The following is a 16,880-nucleotide window of genomic DNA, read 5'->3' on the forward strand; positions in this document are numbered from 1 at the left end:
AGTGAACATCTCTTTGCCCGAAGTTTTCTTATTTATAAAGCAAAAAATATAACAGAACCTATTAAATAAGGTCATTGTGGGGTTACAACAGGCAAGGGTTGTGCCATGCTTAGCACAGTGCCCAGTGTAGGGCAGGCTCTCTCACAATTCCACTGTTAGTATCCTTACTATACTTACTTAGAATATCTTGTCATTACACTGAGATTCCACATTTACAAGGACAAAAATCTGCTTTGCCAAGCTCCTGTTGTTTTCCTCCTCTGAAGTTTGTTTGTTTGTTTGCTTGCTTGCTTGCTTTTTGCTTTTCAAGACAGGGTTTCTCTGTGTAACAGCTCGGGCTGTCCTGGTATTGCTCTGTAGACCAGGCTGGCCTCGAGCTCACAGAGATCCACCTGCCTCTGCCTCCCGAGTGCTGAGATTAAAGACGTGCTCTACCACGACCAGCTTCTCCTCTGAAATTTTCAATGGGCCAAGTTGCTTGTAGCATAGTGAACTAGGCTGTCATTCAGAACAGACTGTGTCCCTCCTTTAGGACAGTTCTTGGGCACGGGGGAGGCACAGGGGAGGCAAAGGGGTTCCAGCACCATTTCTGTTTACATGTCATTATCTACTTACTTGAAACAGGCTGTTAACACAAACTATAGGGAAATTCAGAAAGGAGCAGGGGACTCTGAATTCTTACCAAGTTGACACCTACAAGCAGTAATATCAGCTGGGGAGACAGCTCAGTCAGTAAATCGGTTGTCTTGCAAGCTCTAGGACTTCTGTTTAAAAAAAAAAAATGAGGCGTGGTAGTTCTTGCTTAGACTCCTAGGACTGGAAAAGCAGAAACATGGATTTCCAGGGTTTATTGGCCAGCCAGTCTACTTGTTCCAGGCCAGTGAGAGAGCCTATCAAAAATACATACATATACATACACATACATACATGAAGGTTGGTGCCTGAGGACAGGGCCTGAGGCTGTCCTCTGACTGTCATATGCTCAGGTACACATAGGAACAAGGACACAAGTGCACTTGCAAGCATACCAACACAGACGTTAACCATTCATGAGCATGCACACACACACACACACACACACACACACACACACACACACACACACAAGCAACAATAATTTAATAGCTCACGTTCACTGAATATCTTTGTGCCGGGTTATTAGAGTGACTGTTTATAAATCAGCTATCTCACATGATTCTCACACAGTCCTATGAACTAGGTGAAATTATTATCACTTGTATCCCATAGAAGAAGAAAGCAAGAAACACAGAAAAGGTAGGCAGTTCCCCTAACCTCACATATCTAGACAGTGTCAAAGCTGGGATTTGAATCTGCGCCTCACTTAATCCCTAAGCCTGCTTTATTAGCGTTCCCACAGTCCCCTCCTGTTGCCAGGCCTGGAGGATTCAATTACAGTGTCCCTTGGCGCGTGATGGATGAGAAACTACCCGCTCTGGGACATTGGAGGTCCCGGGAGGTCTGAGTGAGCCTGGGATTGACTCTGATGCTGGCCCAGGAGGCTGCGCAAAAAACTGACATCACAGTGAGCACTTCCTTACTTAGAAGCCACTCATGATCCCATGGCCCTCCCATCCCTTCCCATGGCCTACTCTCGTTCCTTCAGATTGTCATTAAGCCTTGGAGGCAGAGGCTTCTTCCTCTTGCTATCTTCCCTGACCCAGGTGTCAACTCTGCCCCGGAGCTTTTCTTCTAAGGGACAGACCCAGCCCCCAACCCCTCACCACCTCCTGCTGCCTCCTGGCCTCAGCTAAAGGGCTAGAAGCCAAGGATGCTCACTAATGACAGGGATGAAGCATGCTTCTGTTCCCATGGCAACTGCTGCTCTCTACTTAGTCAATCACTTTTGAAGCTCCTGCTGGTGTGAAAGTTGTTTTGCACAGAAATACTGAACCCTTATCCAAGAACTCTTTAGATCGGTCTGGTCCCTCGCAAGTTGGCCCCTTACGTGCGTGTGCACACACATACAAACACACACACACACACACACACACACACACACACACACACACACACACACACACTTTGTTGAAGCCCTTTAAACTTTAAAGCTCAGTTCAAATGCCTCCTCCAAGACAGCCTTCTAGACCCTTCTGGCCTTCCCTATCCATAGGCCCCTGGGGCCTGTTTATGGTTCTGCAGATCAGAGTGAGCCTTTTTCACAGTTAGTTATGTGTCTCCTTCAGAGCCCCCAGTGAGCCCATAGTAGGTGCTAAACAAACATTTGTTTGAATTTATTTGAATTTCCCTTTCAGGGTTTAAAAAAAAATTACTATTATTAACAGCACAGGCCGTTACTAATAATCCCTTATGCCTGTAAAATTATTTACAGTTTATATATAGCTTCATGCTTGAGGGCACTGCTTTCAATGCCAGCTCCACCCTTCCTGGCCCTGTGACAGTGTTCAAGCCTTGTAACCTCTCCTGGGCTGCTTTTGTATCAGCAGGATGGATGACTGTAAAACGAAAATAAAGATGTAAAGGCTTTACTTCTTCTTCGCACAGGCCCTGCCTGGCAATGCCTCCTTGTGAGCTAATACTATGACTTAATCTCCCCCAGGACCTCACAGTTGTCCTTAGATGGACGGATTGGGACTGTGTTAGTGTCACCAAGCTCTTCAGTTATACCTAGGTAGAACTGGACTGGGAAGGTTCGCCCAGACCTTCAGACCTTTGTCCAACAGTGTGCTAGACCTGTTTGTTGTCTGTCACAGACATTTCCTTTTTCCTGGTGATGACAGAATATGGAGTTTCCTCAATTAAACTACACCACCCTCCACTGGTGGGTCAACGCTAGGAGCAAGCTTGGACCCACAGCATCTTTATCCCTACATCCAGTGACTAACTCAAGAATAGGGAAGAAAAAAACAAAATCCAAAATTTGCCCAAAGGGACTCAACTCTGGGGTTTTCATTTGAAATCGCTCTAAGTAATTATTAACCTACTGAAATGGGTGGTGCTGGGGTCTGAACCTAGGACCTGGGACAAGTGACCCACTGTTGAGCTTCATCCTAGGCCTTCTTATTTTGAGACAGGGTATCAATAAGTGTCATAGGCGTGAACCCCCGTACCTGAAGTACGCCCACTACGAAACTCACATAGCTTAAGCCTCCAGACCCTGTCCCTAGGCCAACCCCTCCCCAAGCCCTAAAGGGTCCCCAGCCATCGATGTGTTCTCATGGCCACCAGCTTCCAAGTCAGCTCAGTGGCAGGTCAGGGTTGACTGCAGCCCAGAATGGACTGCTCCCTCCACCCAACCTCCTTACGGTCATTTTTCTTGGAGTTTGGCAGTCTCGCTCAGAATAGCTGTGGCGTTTGAGAGCTCTGGTTCAGGGTGCAGTAGGAGCAGGCACTGATTCTTCACAGTTGGTGCACTACTTTTGGGGGGGGGTTGAAACAGGGTTTCTTTGTGTAGCCTTGGCAGTCCTGGTCTTGCTTTGTAGACCAGGCTGGCCTCAAACTCACAGCGATCCATCTGCCTCTGTTCCTGAGTGCTGGGATTAAACGCATGCCCAGCTCAACATTTGGAGGATTTCTAAATCCCATTGTGATGGTTATTCCCGCTTGTCAACTTGACTACCTCTGGAATCAACTGAAACCCAAGCAAGCAGGCACACCTGTGAGAGTTGTTTTTGTGTTTGTTTCCTTGATTGGATTATTTGAGGTGGGAAATTGCTCCCTAAATCTGGATCTTTTGAAGCCCTCCCCCCCCCCAAAGAAAGAAAGAAAGAAAGAAAGAAAAGAAACCTGGGCCACACCTTCATGTGACAGCCAGTGTAAAAGGACACGGAAGAAGGAGGCTATTGCGTTTTGCCTGCTTGCCCTTACTCTCACTGACATGTTCACCTGCCCTGTTGTTGAGGAACTCCTTTGCTGGTGTCAGGATTCTAACACATACTGAAAACTGGCAGTGCTCTAAGGACCTCCCTGGACTTCAACATCAGACTGAGACTGCTGACACATGCAGTCTCCGGGCCTGAACGACTACCCAATCCTTGGCCTTTCTGTCAGGGCACGGGCATGGTTGCATAGTAAATACCATATATAATCCATGCTGTTCCTTTAGAAAACCTTGACGAATACACCCACATATGCTTGATTCTTGTCTCTCAGAACTCTTTGGGTTTTGTTTTTGTTTGTTTGTTTTTGTTTTTGTTATTTTTGTTAACTTGGGTTTTTTTTTGTTAATTTGATTTATTCTTATTCAATGTGCATTGGTGTTTTGTCTACATGTGTGTTTGTGTGAGAGTGTCAGGTCCCCTGGAACTGGAGTTAGAGACCATTGTAAGCTGCCTTATGGGTGCTAGGAATTGAACCTGGGTCCTCTGGAAGAGCAGCCAGTGCTCTTAACCGCTGAGCCAGCTCTCCAGTCCTCTCAGGATTCTTGATACCTAATAAGATGACTTACATTGTATAGCAGCACAGAGGTGCAGCCTCTGAGCTTGAATGGTGATGCCAATGTGTCCTCCCGTGCCTAGCAATAGCAGTAATGTTACGGGGAGCTCACCATAGATGTCCATGCAGACACAGTGTATAGTCTATTGAAAGTTTTTATTCCAGCCTGCTGCCCCACGCCCAACCCAACACTTGAGTGTGGTCCCAGCCTGCTGGACTATGGAGATTCACCATGAGCCTCTGGGAACTCTATGAGACCTCCAGGTGTTATGGGTAGCCCACTAGAGATGACCACTCAGACACAGTGTATAATCAACTGAAAGTCTTTAGTCCAACTGGCTAGGACTACACCCAAGTGTTTGGGGACCTATGTTTGGTCCCCAGTGTCCAGAACATGAAGTTTTTAGGCCTCAGCAGCTACAACTGGGGCTTCACAGAGATAGCACTTTGAATCAAACAGGTTTTTAAAAAAAGATTTATTTATTATTTGTACAGTATTTTGCCTACATGGCAAAAGACAGCACTAGATCTCATTATAGATGGTTATGAGCCATCATGTGGTTGCTGGGAATTCAATTCAGGACCTTTGGAAGAACAGCCAGTGCTCTTAACCTCTGAGCCATCTCTCCAGCTCGAAGCAAACAGTTTCAAGAGAAGCTGAGATGAGCAGCTAGCTGAAGGGGGTTCCATACAAATAAGCAGTTTTAAGAAAGGCAAGGATAAGTTAGCTAGGACGTCCTGACCTTTGGTTCCTAGCACAGAATTGGGTAGTTTTCCATGGGCTTCTCCATCAAGAAAATCAGATTCTAGTTAAACCTGGCAATGGCCTCAATAAGAACACAAGATGGAAGAACCTTTGCCCCCATCTTGCTCCATCACATTAATACAAGAGAAATGAAATCAAAGGAGCCAGACACCAGGCTGTAGAAAATTCTTCCAATTATCAGACCTGTAAAATTGGGAGCAGAAGGCTCAGTGCTCAGAGAAGCTCAAACAAAGTGAGAACTATTTCCCATGAGAAAGAGGCTCTCTAAAATATTGTATACAGTTAGTTATAAATGTTTTTTCTTTCCCGATTGGGTTTTCTCCCTGGAGGGGGACTATGCAATGCTCTCACCCTCTCCATAAAGTCCCAATGACATCTGGGGGTGGTGGCACATGCCTTTAATCCCAGCACTCTGTGAGTTCAAGACCAGCTTGGTCTACAGAGTGAGTTCCAGGACAACCAGGGCTACGTGGAGAAGTCCTAATTCAAAAAATAAATAAAAACAAAAAGCCCAATGGCAAATCAGCATCTGATTCTACCAAAGCTCACCCTAGGGGACCACTGAGTTTATTAGACCAACGTAGAGCCTGGATGAGAGATTATTGGTAGGAGCATGGGTGACTCTAAAGCAAATACACTGGACTGTACCCATCATGGGTCATGGCTTCCTAATGACTGTACACATAGAGCCACCTTCCCCTAGTCTCTCCCAGCCTGGGTTCCCTAGCCTCTCCCTAAGACTCTCAAGACCATGTGCAACTAGGGTAGAATTGCAAACAGCCAGCTGGGAGGGGTAACTGGATATTCAGTTGAGGATCAAGTGACCCTCTTCCTCCTCTTCTTCTGTGAGGGGATGCCAGTGTTGAAAGTCAACAAGCCCCAACTGTGGTCATTGTTTTCTGTTTGTTTGTTTTGTTTGAGATAGAGTCTGGGATGTGCTGCAAGGAGACATAACTGGCCTTACAAAAATGGCTGCCGTTCTGCTTGGAGGAGAGTGTTGGACAGTAAGTATCATGCTAGAGGTTAAATTGTATTCCCTTATAGGGGAAATGTTGGTGTTCAAGTTACAGAGGTAACTAGGTTTTTAAAAAGGTCTGTAGGATGGATCCTTCGTCCACCATGACTAAGGTCCTCCTAGAAACAAAAAATTGAAACCCAGAGGCAGATGGGCGGAGGGAGAATATGACATGATGACAATAACAGCAGAGCTTAGAGTGCTGATTCTGCAAGCCAGGGAACACCGGAAGCCTGCCGGAAGCCTGCCAGCAGCACCGGGAGAGGCAGGAACAAGCCCTCTTCAGCTCCCAGAGGGCCTCAACCCTTCAGATGTCTTTACCTCTGACTGTCTGTGGAGCTGTGAAGGCTATGAAGTGGCAGGCTTCTGCTGGTTAAGGCACCCAGGTTGAGGTACTTTATTAAGGTGGTACTAGAAAACTAGTGTGAATGAGAGACCACATAGCATAACCCCATGCGAAGCCTAGTTTTCTGCATTCCAATTTACAAAACTAAAAAGAGGACCCGCAAGACAGCTGGTGGGGTGTGCTATGTGTGTGTGTAATGGTAGTCAAAAGTGCTTGCTGTTAAGTCTGACTCTTAAGTTCAATTCCCAGGAACTACATGATAGAGAACCGAGTGTCTCTCTCTCTCTCTCTCTCTCTCTCTCTCTCTCTCTCTCTCTCTCTCTCTCTCTCTCTCTCTCTCTCACACACACACACACACACACACACACACACACACACACACACGCACAGTTAAAAATACCAGAGAGAATTTGACCATGCAAGGGGAAAGGGTTAATTATCTTTCCATCCTTCTTATAGAAAATAATTCTGAAATCACTTCCTATCAAAGGCATACCCAGCATACACTTGTGGCTTCTCCTCCTCTTCCTCTTTCTCCAGACACTGGTTGTTTCGGGCCTCTGGGCCTCCCCCCCATCCCCCATACCCTACAGCTGGGGCTCCCTTCACATTCTCAGCTCTCATCCTGGGACTCTGTGCTTTGCTGGTCCGGTTAAGAAAAACAACTGCCTGTGCTCTCCCCTGGTAGGGGAGGCGGGAGGCTGAAAAGTCAGATGTGAGACTCTGGTCAATCAAGGGGCAGAGTGGCCTGGTCTCAACATCACTCTTCACTCCTTTCCTTCACCCAGAAAAGAAACTTGAGTGACTTCTCGGAACCTAAAGAACATGCCTCCGTGGTGTTTGGCCACAGCCAGGCTGTCTCAATTACCTCAGGAAAGGCCATCTAAACATTGGCAATGCTGCTGGGTTTTCCTTTCCACCCTTTCCTCCCTCTCCCCCCAGCCTGGCCTCTGGCCTCTCTTCTGATTTCCTTCTTCCACCTTGTCCTCAGGGGAACCCCAGGCATCTCCCACACAACCCACCTCCCACCCACCTTAACCACAAGCCTCTTCTGCTTTCTCCCCAGTCCTATGACCTTCCAGGTTTCAAGTTTACACCTAGGTTCCACCTAGGGTCCTGTCTCCAGGGCCACGGGGAGGAGTAGTAACTGAAAAAGATCCAGCTGTGGAGGTCTTCACAGAGAAGACTCCACAGCAAACAGTGGAGTCTGTGTTCTGCCCAGGACAACCTCAATCATAAGCTGAGCCATCAAGAGCTCGCAACACTAAGAGGGAGTTGATCAGGACAAAACCCAGCCAACAAACAAGCAAACAGAAAGATGCTCTAGTGCCGGGCATGGTGGCACATGCCTTTAATCCCAGCACTGGGGAGGCAGAGGCAGGCAGATCTCTGTGAGTTCGAGGCTAGCCTGTTCTATAACGAGAGTCCAGGACAGCCAAGGCTACACAGAGAAACCCTGTCTCGAAACAAACAAACAAACAAACAAACAAACAAACCCACACAGAAGGATACTCTAACAGTGTAACTAAGACACAGGACACAGCTAAGCTCCAGAGACGGCTAAAACTTGTTTATGTTTTGCCTTTACAACTCTGGGAATAACTTCTACTCTTGCATGGAAGTTATCCTCAAGAATTCCAGAAAGGCCCAAGGTCTAATGTCCCATTGCTGGTGGCTGTATAAAATAGGTACAGCCAGCATGCTTAACAGCTTGACAACTTCTCCCAAAGTTAAGCATAGGACTCTGCAATACTTCTCCTAGGTAAACACCCAAAATAATTTAAAACAGGGACTTAAGTAGATACATTTATATGAATATTCACAGCAGCACTATTTATAATAGCCCAAAGGCGAAAAGGAACGCAAATATCCTTTCAACGGATGGATACACACATTAGTCAATACAAGCAATGGAATAGCACTTGGCTATAAAAAGAAATGAGGTCCTGATGCACCTACAACACAGTTGTCAAAACCCTACCTTGAGTAAAAGAAAACCACAAACAAAAGTTCACATAGTGTGTGAACTATCCAGAGTGCAGATCTATAGATGCAGATCAGTGATTGCCAATGGCTGAAGGAACTGAGGGCCTGGCAGGGTTGCCTTCCAAGATGGTAGACCGGTTTTGGAATTAGGTCAACATGATATCTGTACATTATAAATGCACCAAGTGCCCTTGGATTATTTGCCTTAAAATGTTTAGTTTTAGGTTACATCAATTTTACCACATAAAAATTTAAATCCCCAGACAGGAGCTCTGATTGGCTAAATTTGGGTCACGTGTCCATGCTGACCAATGAACACAGCCTAGGGGTGGGACTTAGAGCCCTTTGAAGGTAGATGACTCAGAGGAATCGCATGCCTAAAACAATTGCGACTTGAGTTCTATAAATAAGATAGCCCAATGGACTATCTGAGTGTAGGGAGCTTAGAAATATCTCAACGTGATAGCTCTGGCTATGTGTGGCTATTTAGATTCAGATACTTTCACTCCTAAACGGTGCTGATGGCCTTCGACAGCCAGTAGTACCTTATTGGGCATCAAAGTTGTGTAACTTTCATTTAGCTTTTAAAACATTTCTTTATTCATTTAAAATAATTTAGTTTTATTTAATGTGCATTGGTGTTTGCCTGTATGTACATCTGTGTGAAGTATGTATGTGAGGGTTGTCACTGCCCCCCCCCTGCAACCACTGAACCATCTCTCCAGTCCCTATTTTTTCATTTTAAAAACGTATTGTGTATGTTTATTCAGGTGCAAAGATGCCACGGTGAATATGTGAAAGTCAGAGGACAGCTCTCAGGAGTCGACTCTCTCATTTTACCTTGTAGGTCTTGGGGATAAAACTCAGGAAACCAGACTGGAAAGCAAGCACCTTTACCCGCTGAGCTATCTCACCTGTCCAAACTGTAGAGAGTTCTATCAGAAAGAATGTTAACTCAGACATTATGAGAACAGCCTAGTGTTAATGTGTATGAAGTATTCCCAATCTCCAGCTGATGGCGCTACTGAGAGCTGATGGGATGGTGGAAGCACTTTGAGGTCATGTTGAATGGGCCATTAGGTGGTGTGGCCTGCTGGGAGGAAGTAGGTCACTGAAGACCTTGCCTTTGAAAGGTCTAGCTTGGTCTCTCATGTCCCTGCCTCCTGGCTTCCAGGAAGTGGGTAGCTCTGCTCTGCTATGATATGCCACCTACTGAGGCCCAGGAACAAGAGAGCCAGGTGTCCATGGTCTGAGACATTTGAAACTCTGAGCTAAGACGACTCTGTCATTCTTCAAGTCCTTTGGGTTTTTTTTTTTTTTTTTTTTTTTGTCACAGCCGTTGAAGACAGAAGGGACTTACTTAAACATAGGCAGCAATTTAGGAACAACCAACCGAACAGCTCAGGTCTCGGTGTCAGAGTACAAGCAAAGGTCTTAATTGAAAAGAAAGTCAGTCATTTGTTTATAAAAGCAGTATTCCTGTTGCATGCAAAATTTAAAACCTCAAAAAAAAGTAAAGATCAACATAATTTTCATGAGTCAGAGATTATCATAATTAACATGCATGTATATATACATATCCCACTAGACTTTGTTCCTATGCGTTTCTACTTATAGAGAGGTATATATGGAGAGAAATGCATTTTATTCTGTCTCCTGCTTTTTTTTTTTACAATGTATTTCAGACATTTCATATGTCATCAGCTGTAGACTCTTGCCATCATTTTCATATCTGTGGGAGATGAATTCTGAACGGAAGCTTCGGAAAGGCTTGAAAGTGATGCGTGGCATTGCACAGGCCCTTGACGAATCGAGAGGCAGGGGTGGGAGTCCGGGCCTCCTTGGTAAGAGTCCGCATGGTGACAAGGCAGACTGTCCACTAGCGGATGGCCTTCACAGATATAGGAATGGGGTGTGGGGAGTACGTTCAAGATGACATCATATCAAAGCCCTGTGCAGGCTGCTGTGTTCCCCATCTCTCACAGTACCAGTACGGCCTGATGAGAAACACAGGCCACAACAAGACTGCCATGTGCCTCGCTATTCCATAAGGGCCCTTAGCAGCAAGCCAGGAGCCCATCTGCTAAGCAATTGGACCTGAGGAGTGCATAGCTTGCCCTACCCAGACACATGGTCTCACAGTGAATAAGTGTCAGGGGTGAGACTAGAACCTGTGACTCCCAAGCCAGAGATTTTAGCACCCACAAAGTCCAGACTTGATTCTGGTTTCTGAGGCCTGCCCTGCCGGTCTCTCATTGATTCTATTACTTTAATTAAGGATCCCAGCCCTCTAGGGCTCACAGAGCATGCGCAACGTACACAGCTAGGGAAATCAAGGTCTAGAGAGAAAGAGGTGCACACCGTCTCTGGGCTGGACAGTAGCAGCTGCTATTGTGTATAGTCCATTGGGCGTGTCTAGTGCTGGACTGAGACCCCCATGTTGACTCTTCCAGAGCACTGAGCCCAAGCAGCCGCTGAGTCACAGATGGCCTGCCACAGGAGTGAGACAGCACATTCTTGGTAGCCCAGAGCCCTGCAGCGCAGCCTCCGGCTCTTCCTGCAAGGCTTGGTGAGGCGGGAGTGTCCTCTAGCTAGCTGAGGTGAAAGTGCCAGCTTGATGAGTGACTTCAGGTCATAGCCTGAAGGCCTGGGGGCTGACCCGTGGGATGGCCACATGGATTCCATGACTCAGTTACCCAGCCACCTCTGCTGTCTGGAGCTTTGTCGCTAACCCTGAGTGCTCTCTGGGAGGACGCACCAGGCAAAAGTATCTAGCAACTGCGAGGACTGGAGAAGAAAGTGGAAGTTAGTAAAACATTTCCCTAGTACCCTACCACCCCTTTTTAGACAAATTGCTTCCTATTTCTGGGTGTCGGGGGCAGGGGATAAAAGCACAGGTGGCTGTAGACAAACTGGCTGCCGGACTTACAGTCTCAACTCTGCCTCTTCCTTAGTGTGACCTTAATAAGTACTCAACTTCTCTAGGCCTCTGGAAAGGGGGAAGCAAGGACCCCATCTCCAGAACTGCAGAACTAGGCAGGAGCCTTATACGCAGTTCCCTGAGCACTGCACAGGATCCTGAGCAAGTGCTGGGGAGTCAGTGGCCATAATTAAGAGAATAGAATGCACCCACCGCCCATGGCCTCTTCTTGTCTTCTCTCAATTCACTCACTCGTTCCTTTGTTTAATGGGTGCTTATTAAGTGCTTGCCAGGGAGCACAGAGCTCAGAACAAGGCTTTCCAGGGACTGAGGATCCAAGAATTGCTAATGTTAACGGGTACCCACAGACAAGGTCTGTACCATCATAGAATAAATGGACTTGTTAGAGGGGGAAATGAGGAATAGATTAAGAGATCATTAAAAAAACAAACAAACAACAACAACAACAACAAAAAAAAAAAACAGAGATGCCAGAAGACGTTGTCTGGGCCACAGTACTTGGAGCAAACGAGGAAGTAAGGACGGGACAGTGGACATGAGGTAGCCAGCCTCAGGAAGAGGTGGCAGTGTTTCAGATGGAGCAGTGGCAAGGCAGGAAGCTGGAGGAGGCTGGATGTGAGGAGACACACTAGAGCAGCGTTTCTCAACCTGTGGGTCGTGACCCCTTTGGCATCACCTGCTAGACATCCTGTATATCAGACATTTACGTTATAGTTCATAAGGGTAGCAAAACTACAGTTATGAAGTAGTAATGAAATAATTTTGTGGTTGGGGGGGGTCACCACACCATGAGGAATTGTATTAAAGGGTCTCAGCATTAGGGAGGTTGAGAGCCACTGCTTGCTCTTCTTCCTATGTCTCTGTAGCTGGAGGTGCCAGGATAAGCCTCTAAACACCAGAAGCAGGCATAAGCTAGGCAGAGCTTAGCTACCTCCCAAGGTGGAACCCCAAAGTCCTGTGCAGGCCTCTGTGTCACACACACGCACACGCACATGCACACACACACACATGAACACATGTCTGTGTCACACACACACACACACACACACACGCATGCACACACATCTGTGATACACACACACTCTGCCCTCACTGCCCCAGCAGGGCCTGATGAGAAGCAGACACCACGACAAGGCTGCCCTGTGCCGCACTGTTCCATAAGGGCCCTTAGCAGTATGCCAGGAGCCCATCTGTCAAGCAGTTGAGCCTGAGGAATGCATGGCTTACCCCACCCAGACACAAGGAGCCTTTTCTTGCCCAGACCTCTAGGGTAAGACTTTCTAGGGGCTGGGGGTGGGGTGGGATAGGGTCACCCTCTTTCTCCTGTTCATAAACATGATTAAGGCTTTTGCTAGGCAGAGCAAACACAGCTGTGAGCCAGAGCTCCCACATAGCACCTGCAGGGAGCTATAGGGACCAAGAAGGAAGGGAGGGAGGGAGGGAGGGAGGGGGAGGAGGGAGGGAGGGATCCCCAGGTTCTCTAGCACTCTCTTTCTGCATTAGGAGTTCACCTGTCCTGGCCTTCAAGGATCTGAATCTACTGTGGCTAAGACAATAGATCATCCCTTGTACCCACTTCAGAGCCAGAGACACTGAGCCAGGCCAGGGATGGGTGTGGCCTCCCATCTGAGAACTTAATGGGTCAGGACCATCTGGTGAGAAAAGTTTGACTAGCGTTTCCCAACCCCTATGTGGCACAGTGACTCTTGTGACTGACATTTTTTTTTTTTTTTTTGGTTTTTCGAGACAGGGTTTCTCTGTGTTAGCCTTGGCTGTCCTGGACTCCCTTTGTAGACCAGGCTGGCCTCGAACTCACAGAGATCCTCCTGCCTTTGCCTCTGCCTCCTGAGTGCTGGGATTAAAGGTGTGCACCACCGCCACGCCCAGCATTGTGACTGACATTTTTTACAAATAGAAAATCAAAGCTTCAAGAGTTTCAACTACAAGCCCAAGGTCAGAAGTCAGAATTTACCAATAGACTTGATACCCTATGAGCATACACAGAGGGAGGAGGTCCCCCTCAGTCACAGTCATAGGGGAGGGGAGTAAGGGGAAAATGGGAGGGAGGGAGGAATAGTAGGATACAAGGGATGGGATAAAATTTTAGATGTAATATGAATAAGTCAATAAAATATTTTTTTTAAAAAGTCAGGATTTAAACCCGACCCTTCCAGCTAAAGCCCACTTTATTTTTCTTAGTGGTTTTTTTTGGGGGGTTGTTTTTATTTTTATTTTTGTTTTTGTTTTTAGTTTATCAAGACAGGATTTCTCTATATTTAGCCCTGGCTGTCCTGGAATCACTCTGTAGACCAGGCTAGCCTCGAACTCAAGACATCCGCCTACCTCTGCCTCCCAACTGCTGGGGTTAAAGGGCTGTGCCACCACCACCCAGCTACATTTAATACCTTTGCTCAAAAGAAGTTACTTGTTACTATCATGATCAGATGAAAAGTGACAGGAAAACAACAAGAATCTAATTAGGCCAGGGACTACTGGCTAGCAGCTGCTGCCGTCTTGAGAGCTGAGCTGAGCTCTAACCACGGCAGAGAAAAAGGAACCAGGGATCTGGAGAGACAGTTTGCCTTGTGTGTACAAGGACCTAATGTTCTATCTGATTGTGACGCCAGCCTGGCTCCACATGCTGAGCTCCAGGCTAGTGAGAGACCCCATCTCAAAAAAACAGAAGTGCCTGTCACCAAAGGGGCTCCAGCCTCTATAAGCATCCAACACATGCACAGGTGTGAGAGGGGTGCTGGCAACCCAGGAGTGAAGAACTGAGGCCTCCCCAAAATCATCTGGGGTAAGATGAGGTTTCACTGTAGCTGAGCTCATGGTCATCACTGGTGCTGTTCGGTAGACTCTGCTGGCTCTCTGCCTCGGTGACTCCTGGAAAGACACCGTCTTTTGTGGCTTTTAGGGGGCAGGGGAGGAGGAGGGGGGGGGAGGGAGAAAGAGACAGAGACAGAGACAGAGACACAGAGAGACAGAGAGAGAGAGAGAAAGAGAAACTGGTGAGCTCACATGATAAGTTCCAGCCCTTCCTCAACTGCGCATTGATTCGGGGCTAGAACATGTAATTTGTATTGTGGGGACCGCCCAGCACTCTCCTTCCCAGGGCTTGGGTCCCAGTGAGGCCAGTGCAGAGAAGAGAGGACGCCCTCAGCCAAGCCGTGCTGGTTATATAACCCCAGCGAGGCATAAGGCTGGATGTTACAGCCATTAGGAAGTTCAAATGCTTATTTACTGCAGGATAATGGGAGCTCTTCTGGGGAATGCAGCACGCCATCCGCCATCCGGAATCACGCTGAAGATACAGCCCCCCTCGGCACAGCCCACAGTCTTAATTACCACACTGTGCTAGAACACGAAACACCCGGCAAGCCAAGACTGCAGCGGGGCCTTCCGGCTCCTTGGAGAATATTCATTTCTCCTGTATCTCCTTCCTCCCCAAAACCTACTGCCTTGGAAAACTACCCACCTTCCCCAAATGCCCTTGACACTCCTTGTCTTAGGGATCTGCCTCTTCTTTGCTCCTCCCTGCCAGGAACCACACACACTTCCCTCTCTGCCCAACCCAGGGGTTGTAGCAATAAGAGGGCTGTGTTGGGATCGGAGCCCTACCAGCTCTGTTCTCGGGGTCCAGTGCTTAACCTCTCTGGGTCTGTTTCCTCAGCTGTCCTGTGGCTGTATTGCACACAGACCTATGACAAGGATACAGCCAGCAGCAAATGGAAAGCATGCAGTGAGGTACCACACATTTAGCTATCCACATTATCTTTGCTTAGTGAAGCCTCGCCCCCCTGCCCTCCTCATCCTTCAGAGCTTTGTTCTTATTTCCACAGCCCCTTCCCAAATATCAGTGCTTTCTACTCCCTCCCTGGGCAAGTCACACAGTGCAGCCAACATCCGCTGTGGGCAGAGCAGCGTCTTCACTCTCCTGATCGATTGATCTCCTGCCTCCCACCACACATGCCGCTGGCTGGGACCTTACACACAGAGGGACTAAATAAGAAATGAGAAGTCTGGGTCTTGGCTTTGCCTGGGGTGGGGGACTCTCCCAAAATCAGAGCATCATGGCCTGTGACCATCTCCCTAACACCTGGCAGCTCGGTGGTTACCAGGTGGAAAAAGCTGGGTGCCAGGTTCTGTCAGTAACCCCTTTCATACAAGATACCCAGCAAAAGCAAGGGCTTGTTTGGGCTCCTAGTTTGAAGTTATGGTCTGTAATGGCAGGAAAGTGATGGCAGCAGAAGCTTGAAGCAGCCAGACACATGGCATCCATCAGTCAGGGAGTGCTGGTGCGCAGCCTCCTCTCCTTTATTCAGTCTGAACTCTGGCTCATGGAAAGGGGCTGCCCACCCTTGAGGTAGGGTTGCCCCACATCAATTATCTCAGTCTGGAAACTCCCTCGTAGTCACGTCCGGTTTTTCTCCTGGATCCTGTCAAGTTGACTGCCAATTATTAACCTTCACATGGGGGTACTAGTCTATGTGGCCTGCCATCACATGGTTTCATGAATGGGGTGCCTCAAAACAAAAAAAAAGGGAAGGTGTTTCTCAGCCTCCCCTGGATCTGTCTCTGCCGCTGTGTGGCATCCTTCCCGTGTGACTGTGTCCCTAACGTCCCCACTTTACCCTGCTGTAGAGGCAGTAATCACACTAGTCACACTGGATCAGCCCCCGCAGCCGTCAATCCAATCCAATGGTTTCTTCATCTCATAGGCCAGACTCAAGCGTTTCCAGATAACCTCATGTTTACAGACACTGCTAGAGTTGGCACGGCAGCCTGTGTTTGCGAGAGATGTACCGGATGCAGGCCTCAAAGCAAAACAGCCGCCATCTTTGTCCGAACAGCTGTGCCTATTTGCAAGCGCCCCTCACCAATGGGCCTGTCATTCCCTCAGAGAAGGATCCTTCCCTGAGAAGATCCCATCCATCCCTCCTATTCATTTGTATACATCTCTGTCCTAATTGCACACGGCCTTGTGGGTATCCGGGGCTTCAGATGCAGGTTGGGGAAGGTTAACTTAGGGGAACTCCATTGATGGAGAAGCCATCATCTGTCCTGGGTCAAGACTCTCCAGTGCAGCTGTTTTGGGGTTCTCCATGCTCCAGAAGTAAGTCTGGTAAACATGCTTGGTTCCTCAAGGTGAACTTCGGTAGAATCTTACATTGGTTTTGCTGTTTGGTTTTGGGTTTGAGTGGGTTTTTTGTTTGTTTGTTTTAAGATTTATTTATTGCTACGTGTACAGTGTTCTGCCTGCATGTAACACCTACAGGCCAGAAGAGGGCACCAGATCTCATTATAGATGGTTGTGAACCATCAAGTGGTCACTGGGAATTTGAACTCAGGACCTCTGGAAGAGCAGGCAGTGCTCTTAACCACTGAGCCATCTCTCCAGCCTTATATAAGT

At 47.6% G+C, this 16,880-nt stretch overlaps 1 long non-coding RNA gene across 1 annotated transcript; it reads left to right on the forward strand.

Moving 5' to 3' along the window:
- Positions 1–13,606: 13,606 nt before the first annotated feature.
- LOC311595379 lies at positions 13,607–15,984 on the forward strand. Its single transcript, XR_014778420.1, has 3 exons — positions 13,607–14,267; positions 14,717–15,214; positions 15,310–15,984. It is a non-coding gene; the product is annotated as an uncharacterized lncRNA (long non-coding RNA).
- The last annotated feature ends 896 nt before the right edge of the window (positions 15,985–16,880 follow it).

Source organism: Acomys minous, assembly GCF_964271855.1.
Source record: "Acomys minous genome assembly, chromosome: 4".
NCBI lineage: Eukaryota > Metazoa > Chordata > Mammalia > Rodentia > Muridae > Acomys > Acomys minous.